Source organism: Salmo salar, unplaced genomic scaffold (genome assembly GCF_965601325.2).
Source record: "Salmo salar unplaced genomic scaffold, fSalSal1 ptg000136l, whole genome shotgun sequence".
NCBI classification, from domain to species: Eukaryota; Metazoa; Chordata; class Actinopteri; order Salmoniformes; family Salmonidae; genus Salmo; species Salmo salar.
In genome coordinates, this window is record NW_027675321.1 from 860,885 (window position 1) to 876,128 (window position 15,244).

Here is a 15,244-nt window from a genome sequence, read left to right on the forward strand (position 1 = left end):
TCTCGAGATTCCTAAAGATTGGAACGCTTCCGTGGTCATCCCCCTCTTTAAAGGGGGTGACACTCTAGACCCAAACTGTTACTGACCTATATCCATCCTGCCCTGCCTTTCTAAAGTCTTCGAAAGTCAAGTTAACAAACAGAACACTGACCATTTTGAATCCCACCGTATCTTCTCCGCTGTGCAATCCAGTTTCCGAGCTGGTCACAGGTGCACCTCAGCCACGCTCAAGGTACTAAACGATATCATAACCGCCATCGATAAAAGACAGTACTGTGCAGCCGTCTTCATCAACCTGGCCAAGGCTTCCGACTCTGTCAATCACTGTATTCTTATCGGCAGACTCAACAGCCTTGGTTTCTCAAATGACTGACTCGCCTGGTTCACCAACTACTTCTCAGACAGAGTTCAGTGTGTCAAATCGGAGGGCCTGTTGTCCGAACCTTTGGCAGTCTCTATGGGGGTACCACAGGGTTCAATTCTCAGACCGACTCTTTTCTCTGTATATACCAACGATGTTGCTCTTGCTGCGGGTGATTCCTTGATCCACCTCTACGCAGACGACACCATTTTGTATACATCTGGCCCTTCATTGGACACTGTGTTAACCTCTCTGGGCTATGTGGGACGCTTGCGTCCCACCTACTCAACAGCCAATTGAATCCCGTGGCGCGTTTTTCAAATACCTTAGAAATGCTATTACTTCAATTTCTCAAACATATGACTATTTTACACCATTTTAAAGACAAGACTCTCGTTAATCTAACCACACTGTCCGATTTCAAAAAGGCTTTACAACGAAAGCAAAACATTAGATTATGTCAGCAGAGTACCAAGCCAGAAATAATCAGACACCCATTTTTCAAGCCAGCATATAATGTCACCAAAACCCAGAAGACAGCTAAATGCAGCACTCACCTTTGATGATCTTCATCAGATGACAACCCTAGGACATTATGTTATACAATACATGCATGTTTTGTTCAATCAAGTTCATATTTATATCAAAAACCAGCTTTTTACATTAGCATGTGACGTTCAGAACTAGCATACCCCCCGCAAACTTCCGGGGAATTCGCTAACATTTTACTAAATTACTCACGATAAACGTTCACAAAAAGCATAACAATTATTTTAAGAATTATAGATACAGACCTCCTCTATGCACTCGATATGTCCGATTTTAAAATAGCTTTTTGGTGAAAGCACATTTTGCAATATTCTAAGTACATAGCCCAGGCATCACGGGCTCGCTATTTAGACACCCGGCAAGTTTAGCACTCACCATAATCATATTTACTATTATAAAAGTTTGATTACCTTTTGTTGTCTTCGTCAGAATGCACACCCAGGACTGCTACTTCAATAACAAATGTTGGTTTGGTCCAAAATAATCCATCGTTATATCCGAATAGCGGCGTTTTGTTCGTGCGTTCCAGACACTATCCGAAATAGTAAAGAAGTGTCGCGCGCATGGCGCAATTCGTGACAATAAAATTCTAAATATTCCATTACCGTACTTCGAAGCATCGGTGAAGATAATGTCTTAATTGAGCTTCTTGTCTGTGACTGAGATACGTAATCTGCACATTTACTAAAACGTCAGCTCTCATCTCTCCCAATGTTCTCAAAGTCAAACGATGAAGGCTGGGTAGTTTTTTTTCATGATTGCAACCCAGGTCATTTTAGTCGGCTGGCCCTCGCTACATATTCGTCGCCAGACCCACTGGCTCCAGGTCATCTACAAGTCTATGCTAGGTAAAGCTCCGCCTTATCTCAGCTCCCTGGTCACGATAACAACACCCACCCGTAGCACGTGCTCCAGCAGGTACATCTCACTGGTCATCCCCAAAGCCAACACCTCCTTTGGCCGCCTTTCCTTCCAGTTCTCTGCTGCCAGTGAATGGAACGAATTGCAAAAATCACTGGTTGGAGACTCATATCTCCCTCACCAACTTTACACATCAGCTATCTGAGCAGCTAACCGATTGCTGCAGCTGTACATAGCCCATCTGTAAATAGCCCACCCAATCTACCTACCTCATCCCCATATTGTTTTTATTTACTTTGCTGCTCTTTTGTACTCCAGTATCACTACTTACACATCATCATCTGCTCATCTATCACTCCAGTGTTAATCTGCTAAATTCTGATTACTTTGCTACTACGGACTATTTATTGCCATACCTCCTCACGCCATTTGCACACACTGTATATAGACTTTCTTTTTTCTTTTGTGTTGACTGTACGCTTGTTTATTCCATGTAACTCTGTGTTGTTGTTTCTGTCGCACTGCTTTGCTTTATCTTGGCCAGGTCGCAGTTGTAAATGAGAACTAGCCACCTTGTTAAATAAAGGTGAAATAATACAAATAAAAAGATCCTATATCATAATGAATCAGATTACATGGAGAGGGGGGACCTGATCCTAGATCATAATGAATCAGATTACATGGAGAGGGGGGACCTGATCCTACATCATAATGAATCAGATTACATTGAGAGCCGGATATATATAATATACTGTGGCAAACCTCTTCAAAGTTAGGAGCGTTTGTCACAAATTAAGTGGGAAACTGTCACCAAAGTCAGCCCAGAATGAAAGTTATTTCGAACATGACAGTACCTGTGTGTTTGTTTCGCTGTCCTGGTCCACCCAGGCCGCAGGTAAGGTCAAGGATAGCAGGGTTCGGTACACAAATCTGGTTCTCGGTAGGTCCAGGTCTAAACGGCAACAGGTAAGTCCAAAACAGTCCAGCTCGTACACGGTAAATCCAGCCAATGTAGATTGTCTCTTTCTCTATGGTTCATAGATCCTTCCCGCCCTCTCTCTCTCTTCCTGGTTTTTCTTGACCTTTTATCTGTGGGTCGGCTCCACCTTCTGAGGGTTCCCCTTGCTTCTGGGAATTGTAGTTTTGGCAGTCGGCCATTTTGTGATCTGTAGTTCTGATCGGGGTGGCCATTTTAGTGATCGGGCAGAGCCCGTTTATTAGTTCTGCCCTCACATATCTGCCATTTATCACTCGACCCCCTTCTTTGCCACAATACCCTACTATTTTTTTATATTTAATATGCCATAAACAGTTTTTTTTTAACAGTTTCATTAATTCATTGTAATTAACTTAATCATTATGTCACACCCCTCTCTATTGTCATTGGTTGCATTAATTGCACTGTTCGTTTACATAACCTGGTTCAAGTATTGATGACATCACCCTGAAGAAGGCACAGTGATGCTGAAACGTTGGTAAATACTGTCGTGGCTTTGGCTATGCCGGATTAAGTGATATGACATGCTAACTTATAAAATGATTTCTCTGTAATTAATATTACCTGATTAAGCTAATCATGTAAAAGTAATTAACTAGAAAGTCGGGGCACCACGGAAGAACGTTTATAGAGCCGTTATCTTCCGAATAAACTCTTAAAATACTTTGTAATATTTTACATCGATAGCAGTCAATATTAACCCTTGTTTTATTTTCAGTCTCATAATGAAAGTTTTAAGTTCTTGGCTATTTTCACGAACCCTGGCTAACAAGTTGAATCAGCAATACAAAATTGGGTTTAATTATTTATTTACTAAATAAACTAAGCACACAGAATTACAAATACACAGAATACAGATGATGTCATACAGAAAACGTCCCGGTGGACGGAACCTGTATGATGGCTGGTTACACAAAGGAAAGGGGGTTGGGCTTGAATGAAAGAGCGGGAAGATTTAGGAACACAGAAACAGCAGCTATGCTATCGTAAATACATTATCTTATGCATTCTAAATTACCGCCCATTTGGAAAAGGAAAATGCAATAAATATTTACTCTGAGCTGCGCTTCAGTAGATTGGTCGTAGATGCTGGCCGGGTTGGCCAACAGATCTTCCTGTTTTTGGAAGAATGTCAATGGTGGTCAATTGGATACGTGGTGGTATCTTCATCTGGTTGTTAGACTGGATCCGTCGTCCGTCCTTTCCTAGCCCACGTCTACAGCGGCCGCTGCTAACTCAACGGCTAGGAAGTATCACTTCTGTAGTGAATAAGCTCAAAGTTCATACCATTCGCCACCAAAGCTCACGCCGAGGTTGGCTTAGTTCTGTACTTGACATGTGTGTCCTTCTAACGTAGAGGCTGAAGACCTCCCGTACTGGAACAACGTGATTATCTTTTCGTCAAAGGCTTATATAGTGGAGAGGGGGGAAGGATGTGTTTCATCGTTTATAACCCCTCCTCTTCACAGGGGTGGGCCACTGATCAAGCAGGGCACTTTCCTTATGAAAACACAATTCTCTCATTTGGAAGCTAAAATTACATTTAATCTCCTAACAAACAATTCCAATATCAAACATTTCAATTGCATAACAATTCCATGTTACTCTGATAACTAGAGGGTGTATACTTTCTCAGGTACAGTTTATGTCGTCCTGTCATCAGTCATAATGTCTCAGATGACAACCGAACCTTACATGCATACTCATTACGTTCCCAAGCATATTTCCAACTGGTTTTATTACCAAAATATGGTTCCTTTACCCCATTTGTTTGATGTTCCCAGACTCTCTATATTTAACACAGGCTATTCAAGTCCTTCAGTAGGGTCAGAGAGGGGAAGGGAGAAAGGTATTTATGGGGGGTGGTCATAAACCTTACCCACAGGCCAACGTCATGACAATACCATTCCACTTATTCCACTCCAGCCATTACAAGCCTGTCCTCCCTAAATAAGGTCCCACCAACCTCCTGTGGTACAAACACAAACAGTAAAATATATCATAAAAAAGGCAAAGTGGAAAAAGATCAGAAAATATTACAAGCCTGTCATGTGTGAGTGTCCAGTGTGTGTTTGTCCATTGTGTGTGTTCAGTGTGTGTGTGTTCATTGTGTGTGTGTGTGTGTGTGTGTGTGTGTGTGTGTGTGTGTGTCCAGTGAGTGTGTGTGTGTGTGTCCAGTGGGTTTGTGTGTGTGTGTTCAGTGTGTGTGTGTGTGTGTCTGTGTTTATGTGTGTCAGTGTGTGTGTGTGTGTCAGTGTTTGTGTGTGTGTGTCCAGAGTGTGTGTGTGTGTGTGTGTATCCAGTGTGTTTGTCAAGCATGTGTGTGTCAAGCGTGTGTGTGTCAAGCGTGTGTGTGTGTGTCCAGTGAGTGTGTGTGTGTGTCCAGTGAGTGTGTGTCCAGTGTGTGTGTGTGTTCAGTGTGTGTGTCTGTGTCCAGTGTGTGTGTGTGTGTGTGTGTGTGTGTGTGTGTGTGTGTGTGTGTGTGTGTGTGTGTGTGTGTGTGTGTGTGTGTGTGTGTGTGTGTGTGTGTGTGTCCAGTGGGTTTGTGTGTGTGTGTGTGTTCAGTGTGTGTGTGTGTGTGTCTGTGTTTATGTGTGTCAGTGTGTGTGTGTGTGTGTGTCAGTGTTTGTGTGTGTGTCCCCAGAGTGTGTGTGTGTGTATCCAGTGTGTTTGTCAAGCATGTGTGTGTCAAGCGTGTGTGTGTCAAGCGTGTGTGTGTGTGTCCAGTGAGTGTGTGTGTGTGTCCAGTCAGTGTGTGTCCAGTGTGTGTGTGTGTTCAGTGTGTGTGTCTGTGTCCAGTGTGTGTGTGTGTGTGTGTGTGTGTGTGTGTGTGTGTGTGTCCAGTGGGTTTGTGTGTGTGTGTGTGTTCAGTGTGTGTGTGTGTGTCTGTGTTTATGTGTGTCAGTGTGTGTGTGTGTGTGTGTCAGTGTTTGTGTGTGTGTCCCCAGAGTGTGTGTGTGTGTATCCAGTGTGTTTGTCAAGCATGTGTGTGTCAAGCGTGTGTGTGTCAAGCGTGTGTGTCAAGCGTGTGTGTGTGTCCAGTGAGTGTGTGTGTGTGTGTCCAGTGAGTGTGTGTCCAGTGTGTGTGTGTGTTCAGTGTGTGTCTGTGTCCAGTGTGTGTGTCCAGTGTGTGTGTGTGTGTGTGTGTGTGTGTGTGTGTGTGTGTGTGTGTGTGTGTGTGTGTGTGTGTGTGTGTGTGTGTGTGTGTGTGTGTGTGTGTGTGTGTGTGTGTGTCCAGTTATTATTTCAGGGACACTGAGGAGTCAACATCACAAACCCTAAACCCTGGATAGAGGGGCTCAGGGAATGTGGAGGTGAATGTGATCAGGTGGGTCAGTGTGTCAGAGGAGGCTCTATAGAAGGACAGAGTGCCGGCTGGCCAGTCCAGATACACTCCTACTCTGTGGGGGCTGGAGGAGGGGACGTCTATGGTAGTGGGATTATTATTGTGACAGGCAGTGTATCTGTTGTCAGAGCAGAACAGACACCAGGACTTGTCATTGTATCCAAGACAACAGTCCTTAACCCCTCCTCTCCTGCTGATTCCTTTATATGTCACTCCTATATCAGCCCCCCCATTCCACTCTACCTCCCAGTAACAGCGCCCAGTCAGACCCTCTCTACACAGCACCTGTCTACAGTCCTCAAATCTCTCTGGGTGATCAGGATACAGCTGCTTCTCTCTCCTCCATGTCACATTTCTGTTCTCCTCAGACAGAGAGAGGAGTCTGTTTACTGTGTTTAGGTCCAGTGTGAGATCACAGACATCTGATGGATGAAACCAGACACAATATTAGAAATCATCATCATTCACATTAGAATGTTAACTCACTTTTCACTAATTCATTTAATGTAGATGTTTCTAGGTATCAAAAGGAGAAGTTAAGGTAACTTGAGACTTGTTGAATGATCATATGTTATACTGTATGGTAATATAATACACACTTATTCACATTAATTACACACACACACACACACACACACACACACACACACACACACACACACACACACACACACACACACACACACACACACACACACACACACACACACACACACACACACACACACACACATCAACTCTTTGTAAACTTTGGTGTCCCTGATTTCTGCTTCTGTAGAACTCCAGCTGATATTTAATATGACCAAGTCAGTAATGATGGTGGTCTTTGACTTTGACTTAACTTGAATTAAGACTTATTCTTAGTCATATTCTTCACAGCAGTCAACACTCACATTTTCTAAGCCCAGGTTTCATTCTGATCTCTTCACCATGTTCCACACTGTAGCGGTAAGCAGAAAAACAGACAGTCATTGAGGGATACACCTGAACTCACACACACACACACACACACACACACACACACACACACACACACACACACACACACACACACACACACACACACACACACACACACACACACACACACACACACACACACACACACACACACACACACACACACACACACACACACACAGCATATAATTTTGTCCAAGTGGTGGTCAGAATGTTTGTCTTAACTAGCCTGAAAAGTCAAACATGTCTGATATGAACATTGACATAAACCCTCTACATACTTGAGTTTCTCCAGTCTGCAGTGTGGATCCTCCAGTCCAGCAGTCAGCAGTCTGACTCCTGAGTCTCCTGGGTGATTGTAGCTCAGGTCCAGCTCTCTCAGGTGTGAGGGGTTTGACCTCAGAGCTGAGACCAGAGAAGCACAGCCTTCCTCTGTGACTAGACAGCCTGACAGCCTGCAAAGAGTAAAATCATATTAAAATCACACTGCTAGTCTTTGGTGGTGAAAATAGTGGCAGTATATTTCTTAAACATATTCAGATATATCAGTGTCCTGAAACCTTCCATATCTATTCATAAATTAATGTATCATATTATGAATTACAAATTATCAACGTTTTGCCTGCAGATAGAAACATGTATAGTACAAATATTTGAGTAGACTGACCAGACCAGTTTAAAAGCAGTATCAGTCAAAAGACAGACAGTGAGGTATCAGATTTAGATTGTATTGAGTATACAGTCCACACCATATCTATTTTGACAGTGAAGATAACATTTTAAATGTGGCTCTAAACTCCAACATTTTGGATTTGAGATCAAATGTTTCATATGAGGTGACAGTATATAATGTCACCTTTTATTTGAGGATATTTTCATACATATCTGTTTCACCATTTAGTAAAATGAAAGCACTTCATGTATCTAGTCCCCCTATTTAAATAAGTCATATGTTTTCTGACCAATTAAATCATAGTGTGTTAAAATAGTCAAAAGTTTAGTATTTGGTCCCATATTCTTTGACTGCAATGACGACATCAAGCCTGTGACTGCCATGATTGAGAAGGATCATGAAAAATAATGAGTGAAAAAGTTACAGAGGCCACAACAAAACATGCTAACCTCTGTCATGACGTTGGCCTCTTTGGGTACAGGAAGGACACTTGACCCCCCTCCCCTTTGTACCAACACCCATACAGGACCAGGCTTCATTTGACAAGCTGTTCTATGGGCACTATAAAACACTCCCTGATTTACATTTCTCCAGACCAGGCCTACACTCCGTTGGCACATAGGTTCTACCTTCCAATTCCTCTACTGAAAGTGAACCATACCACGTGGTTAACTTTTAGACTATTGATACCGACAGAATAAGAACAAGTCTTTGATATTAATTATTAGTCTGCAGCTAAGTAAATTATATCATCGAACGCGAAGACCAACGAAACCACCATTCTATGACGACATTAATGAATGTTGCTTTGAAAGATCCATTCTAACCGAGAGAGAGACTCTCCAACAGAACCGAACTCTCCAACAAAGAACGACGACACACTGAGCGTAAATATATATTGATTGCAATTGTTCCCGAATGAGTGAGCCTTCAATTGTCAATTGTTAATATTAATGAACTCTGTGTAACTTCTCAGCGGACCGTTTATGACCCATTGTTCAACAGGCCGACCTGCCTGTTTAGCCCACAAGGGCACATTCCTCTACCAATCCTTTGTGACGATAATTACTGTTTGTATGTTTTTCTGTTAATTACTTAGTGTAGTAAATAAATGATTTTAAGACAATTGATGTATCGATGATTTTAGTAAAGACTGGGTTCGTGCAGATACAACAATTTATGACGTTTTGGAATGAGACTGGACTAGAGGTAAATACACCATTTAAACTTAGAAGATAATCGACCTATATTATAATAGAATATAATATTATAGTACAGGAAAGTTATATTAGGAAAATTATAGCTTTGTAATCTGAATATTCTCCTTGGTGCCCCGACCTCCTAGTTAATTACAATTAAACGATTAATCAGTTTAATCGCGTGATAATAATTACAGGGAGCTAATTGATAAACATATCTTCCGTTTAATGGTACCCCCAAAGACACGACACCTCTCACCATTACCAATAACAGAGGCTACAACAAAACATGCTAACCTCTCACCATTACCAATAACAGAGGCTACAACAAAACATGCTAACCTCTCACCATTACCAATAACAGAGGCTACAACAAAACATGCTAACCTCTCACCATTACCAATAACAGAGACTACAACAAAACATGCTAACCTCTCACCATTACCAATAACAGAGGCTACAACAAAACATGCTAACCTCTCACCATTACCAATAACAGAGGCTACAACAAAACATGCTAACCTCTCACCATTACCAATAACAGAGGCTACAACAAAACATGCTAACCTCTCACCATTACCAATAACAGAGACTACAACAAAACACTTGTGGACCAACTACAGGAATACTGACCTCAGAGTCTCCAGTCTGCAGTGTGGATCCTCCAGTCCAGCAGAGAGCAGCTTCACTCCTGAATCCTTCAGGTCATTGTTACTCAGGTCCAGCTCTCTCAGGTGTGAGGGGTTTGAACTGAGAACTGAGGCCAACACTTTACAGGATGTGTCTGTGAGTTTACAGCCAGTGAGTCTGCCAACACAGAAGAAATACAATGACAGACAGGTTGTATTAAAATTATATTCTTAGCTTTCCATGTTTACGCTGTTACCCGTTTACAAATAATGTGTTGGGTTTGACCACAGAGCTGAGACCAGATAAGCACAGCCTTCCTCTGTGACTAGACAGCCTGACAGCCTGCAACGAGTAAAATCATCTTGTAGAGAGAAAAATATATAATACAAATATTTGAGTAGACTGACCAGACCAGTTTAAAAGCAGTATCAGTCAAAAGACAGACATTGAGGTATCAGATTTAGATTGTATTGAGTATACAGTCCACACCATATCTATTTTGACAGGAATAGATGAATGAGGCTGAGGGTGATGACTACAACAACGATGGTGATATTGATGGAGGAATAGATGAATGAGGCTGATGGTGTTGACTACAACAAGTATGGCAAAGTCAACAACGCAGCCACTGCTAGCTAGCCTACTTCACCAGCCAGCAGTACTGCATCATTTGTAATTTTAGTCAATAAGATTTTTGCAACGTAAGCTTAACTTTCTGAACATTCGAGACGTGTAGTCCACTTGTCATTCCAACGTGATATGGACCTGTGGACTATTGCGGAGGTTAGGAGGAGTATATCCAGGGCTTTGGAGGAATTAGGGGCAGGAGAAAAGCACCTCCCACGAGAACAGGTGGAGGCAGCGAGAGCGCGGCAACAAGGGAAGCACGAGAGGCAGACACACCCCCCCAAAAAATTAGGGAGATTGGCACAGTCAGGTTGGAGACCTGAGCCAGCTCCTCATGCTTACCGTGGGGAGCGAGTGACTGAGCAAGCACCGTGTTATGCGGTGATGCGCACTGTGTCGCCAGTGCGCATTCACAGCCCGGTGAGCTCTGTGCCTGCCCCACGTACCAGGCCTCCAGTGAGTCTATCCAGCCTGGTACGCCCTGTTCCTGCTCCTCGCACTTGCCCTGAGGTGCGTGTCACCAGTCGGGCGCCACCTGTTCCAGCCCCACGCATCAGGTCTCTAGTGCGCCTGCCCAGTCCGGTGTGTCTTGTTCCTGCTCCTTGCCCTGAGGTGTGTGTTACCAGTCTGGCGCCACCTGTGCCAGCCCCACGCATCAGGCCTCCAGTACGCCTTCCCAGTCCAGAGCTTCCGGCAACGTCCCCCAGTCCGGAGCCTCCAGCGACGTTCCCCAGTCCGGTGAGACCTGTTCCGGCTCCATGTAAAAAGCCTCCAGTGATGATCCATGGTCCGAAGCCTCCAATGATGATCCATGGCACGAAGACTCCAGTGATGATCCATGGCACGAAGCCTCCAATAATGATCCATGGCACGAAGCCTCCAGTGATGATCCATGGCACGAAGCCTCCAGTGATGATCCATGGCCTGGAGTCTCCAGTGATAATCCATGGCAAGAAGGCTGTTGGGATGATCCATGGCCCGGAGCCTCCAGTGATGATCCATGGCACGAAGACTCCAGTGATGATCCATGGCCCGGAGCCTCCAGTGGTGATCCACGGCACGGAGCCTGCAATGATGATCCAATGATGATCCAAGCTAATATTTTAAATGTGGCTCTAAACTCCAACATTTTGGATTTCAGATCAAATGTTTCATATGAGGTAACAGTATATAATGTCACCTTTTATTTGAGGATATTTTCATACATATCTGATTCACCATTTAGAAATGAAAGCAGTTTATGTATCTAGTCCCCCCATTTGAAGAAGTCATAAGTATTCTGACCAATTCATTTATAGTGTATTAAAGTAGTCAATAGATTAGTGTTTCGTTGTAAACTAGTTGGTTGCATTTGCAGTTTGTTTTGGTTGTGTTTTGCCCAATAATAAAATGGTGGATGATGACTGGATAATTTTCTGTCTAAGTGAGTAGATAACATGTTTCTAAACACTACTAAATGAATCCTGATTATGCCATGATTACTACAAATCATGAATGAATCATGAATAATAATGAGTGAGAAAGTTACAGAGGCTACAACAAGACATGCTAACCTCTCACCATTACGAATAACAGAGGATACAACAAAACATGCTAACCTCTCACCATTACCAATAACAGAGGCTACAACAAGACATGCTAACCTCTCACCATTACCAATAACAGAGGATACAACAAAACATGCTAACCTCTCACCATTACCAATAACAGAGGCTACAACAAAACATGCTAACCTCTCACCATTACCAATAACAGAGGCTACAACAAAACATGTTAACCTCTCACCATTACCAATAACAGAGACTACAACAAAACATGCTAACCTCTCACCATTACCAATAACAGAGGCTACAACAAAACATGCTAACCTCTCAACACTCCCAATAACAGAGGATACAACAAAACATGCTAACCTCTCACCATTAACAATAACAGAGGCTACAACAAAACATACTAACCTCTCACCATTACCTAAAACAGAGGATACAACAAAACATGCTAACCTCTCACCATTACCAATAACAGAGGCTACAACAAAACATGCTAACCTCTCACCATTACCAATAACAGAGACTACAACAAAACATGCTAACCTCTCACCATTACCAATAACAGAGGCTACAACAAAACATGCTAACCTCTCAGCATCACCAATGACAGAGGCTACAACAAAACATGCTAACCTCTCACCATTACCAATAACAGAGTCTACAACAAAACATGCTAACCTCTCACCATTACCAATAACAGAGGATACAACAAAACATGCTAACCTCTCACCATTACCAATAACAGAGGCTGCAACAAAACATGCTAACCTCTCACCATTACCAATAACAGAGACTACAACAAAACATGCTAACCTCTCACCATTACCAATAACAGAGGCTACAACAAAACATGCTAACCTCTCTCCATTACCAATAACAGAGGCTACAACAAAACATGCTAACCTCTCACCATTACCAATAACAGAGGCTGCAAAAAAACATGCTAACCTCTCACCATTACCAATAACAGAGACTTCAACAAAACATGCTAACCTCTCTCCATTACCAATAACAGAGGCTACAACAAAACATGCTAACCTCTCACCATTACCAATAACAGAGGCTACAACAAAACATGCTAACCTCTCACCATTACCAATAACAGAGACTACAACAACACATGCTAACCTCTCACCATTACCAATAACAGAGGCTCATTTATCATTATTCACGATTCATTCCTGATTATTCATAATCATGGTAGCATCCACATGAATGTAGAAGTGTTCAGAAACATCTTCTATTCTTACTGACAATACAAGTGAAGTGACTCCAAAATTACAGGACATTATTCACCATTAAGTTACTATTAGGAAAAATATTATCTAAAACACAACTAGGACAAACAGCAAATTAATTCAACAATTTAGTAGAATCACAAGCTTGATGTAATCACTGCAGGCATGAATATGGGACAAAACATTCAACTTTTGACTAAATACATTTGTCCAAATAATTAATCATTTTTAAATGTAAATATTGATTCATTGCTTCAACTTCATGTAATTGTCAATAAAAGCCTTTGACACTTATGAAATGCTTGTAATTATAATTCAGTATTCCACAGTAACATCTGACAAAAATATCTAAAGACACTGAAGCAGCAAACTTTGTGGAAATTAATATTTGTGTCATTCTCAAAACTTTTGGCCACGACTGTATATGTATGAATACGTTTAAATAAAAGGTGACATTCTGTACTGTCACCTAATATGAAACATCTCAAATCCAAAATGCTGGAGCATAGCACCACATTTAAAACTGTAAACTTCACTGTCCAAACACATATGGTGTGGACTATGTGTGTCTGGTAAACACATGTGGATCTGGTGAACAGTTATCACTTGTTGACCAACTACAGGAATACTGACCTCAGAGTCTCCAGTTTACAGTGTGGATCCTCCAGTCCAGCAGAGAGCAGCTCCACTCCTGAATCCTTCAGGTCATTGTTACTCAGGTCCAGCTCTCTCAGGTGTGAGGGGTTTGAACTGAGAACTGAGGCCAACACTTTACAGGATGTGTCTGTGAGTTTACAGCCAGTGAGTCTGCCAACACAGAAGAAATACAATGACAGACATTTTGTATTAAAATGATACGCTTAGCTTTCCCTGTTTACACTGTTACCCGTTTACAAATAATGTGTTGGGTTTGATCACAGAACTGAGACCAGAGAAGCACAGACTTCCTCTGTGACTCCACAGGCTGACAGCCTGCAAAGAGTCAAATCATATTAAAATCACACTGCTATTCTTTGGTGGTGAAAATAGTGGCGGTATATTTTTTCAACATATGAAACCTTCCATATCTATTTGTAAATTAATATATCGTCATTAAAAATGACAAATTATCAAAGTTTTTCCTGCAGATAGAAACATGTATAGTACAAATATTTGAGTAGACTGACCAGACCAGTTTAAAAGCAGTATCAGTCAAAAGACAGACAGTGAGGTATCAGATTTAGATTGTATTGAGTATACAGTCCACACCATATCTATTTTGATAGTGAAGCAAAACATTTAAATGTGGCCCTACACTCCAGCATTTTGGATTTCAGATCAAATGTTTCATAAGAGGTGACATTGACGCATTTGCAGTTATTTTAATAATAATGAGTGAGAAAAGTTACAGAAGCTACAACAAAACATGCTAACCTCTCACCATTACAAATAACAGAGGCTACAACAAAACATGCTAACCTCTCACCATTACCATTAACAGAGGCTACAACAAAACATGCTAACCTCTCACCATTACCAATAACAGAGGCTACAACAAAACATGCTAACCTCTCACCATTACCACTAACAGAGGATACAACAAAACATGCTAACCTCTCACCATTACTAATAACAGAGGCTACAGCAAAACATGCTAACCTCTCACCATTACCAATAACAGAGGCTACAACAAACATGCTAACCTCTCACCATTACCAATAACAGAGGATACAACAAAACCTGCTAACCTCTCACCATTACCAATAACAAAGGACACAACAAAACATGCTAACCTCTCACCATTACCAAAAACAGTGGCTACAACAAAACATACTAACCATTACCAATAACAGAGGCTACAACAAAACATGCTAACCTCTCACCATTACCATTAACAGAGGCTACAACAAAACATGCTAACCTCTCACCATTACCAATAACAGAGGCTACAACAAAACATGCTAACCTCTCACCATTACCAATAACAGAGGCTACAACAAAACATGCTAACCTCTCACCATTACCAATAACAGAGGCTACAACAAAACATGCTAACCTCTCATCATTACTAATAACAGAGGCTTCAACAAAACATGCTAACCTCTCACCATTACCAATAACAGAGGATACAACAAAACATACTAACCTCTCACCATTACCAATAACAGAGGCTACAATCTAAAACACAACCAAATGTACAACTGTAAGCTTCACTGTCCAAACACATATGGTGTGGACTATGTGTGCCTGGTAAACACATGTGGATCTGGTGAA

General features: G+C 41.8%; 2 long non-coding RNA genes across 2 annotated transcripts; both read right to left on the reverse strand.

Moving 5' to 3' along the window:
- Nucleotides 1-3,560: 3,560 nt before the first annotated feature.
- LOC145866937 (uncharacterized) lies at nt 3,561-7,549 on the reverse strand. Its single transcript, XR_014383174.1, has 3 exons — nt 7,356-7,549; nt 7,008-7,054; nt 3,561-6,536 (listed from the first exon to the last, which is right to left on the reverse strand). It is a non-coding gene; the product is annotated as an uncharacterized LOC145866937 (long non-coding RNA).
- A 2,481-nt stretch (nt 7,550-10,030) lies between these two features.
- Nucleotides 10,031-14,949, reverse strand: LOC145866938 (uncharacterized). Its single transcript, XR_014383175.1, has 2 exons — nt 13,625-14,949; nt 10,031-11,269 (listed from the first exon to the last, which is right to left on the reverse strand). It is a non-coding gene; the product is annotated as an uncharacterized LOC145866938 (long non-coding RNA).
- Between the last annotated feature and the right edge of the window lie 295 nt (nt 14,950-15,244).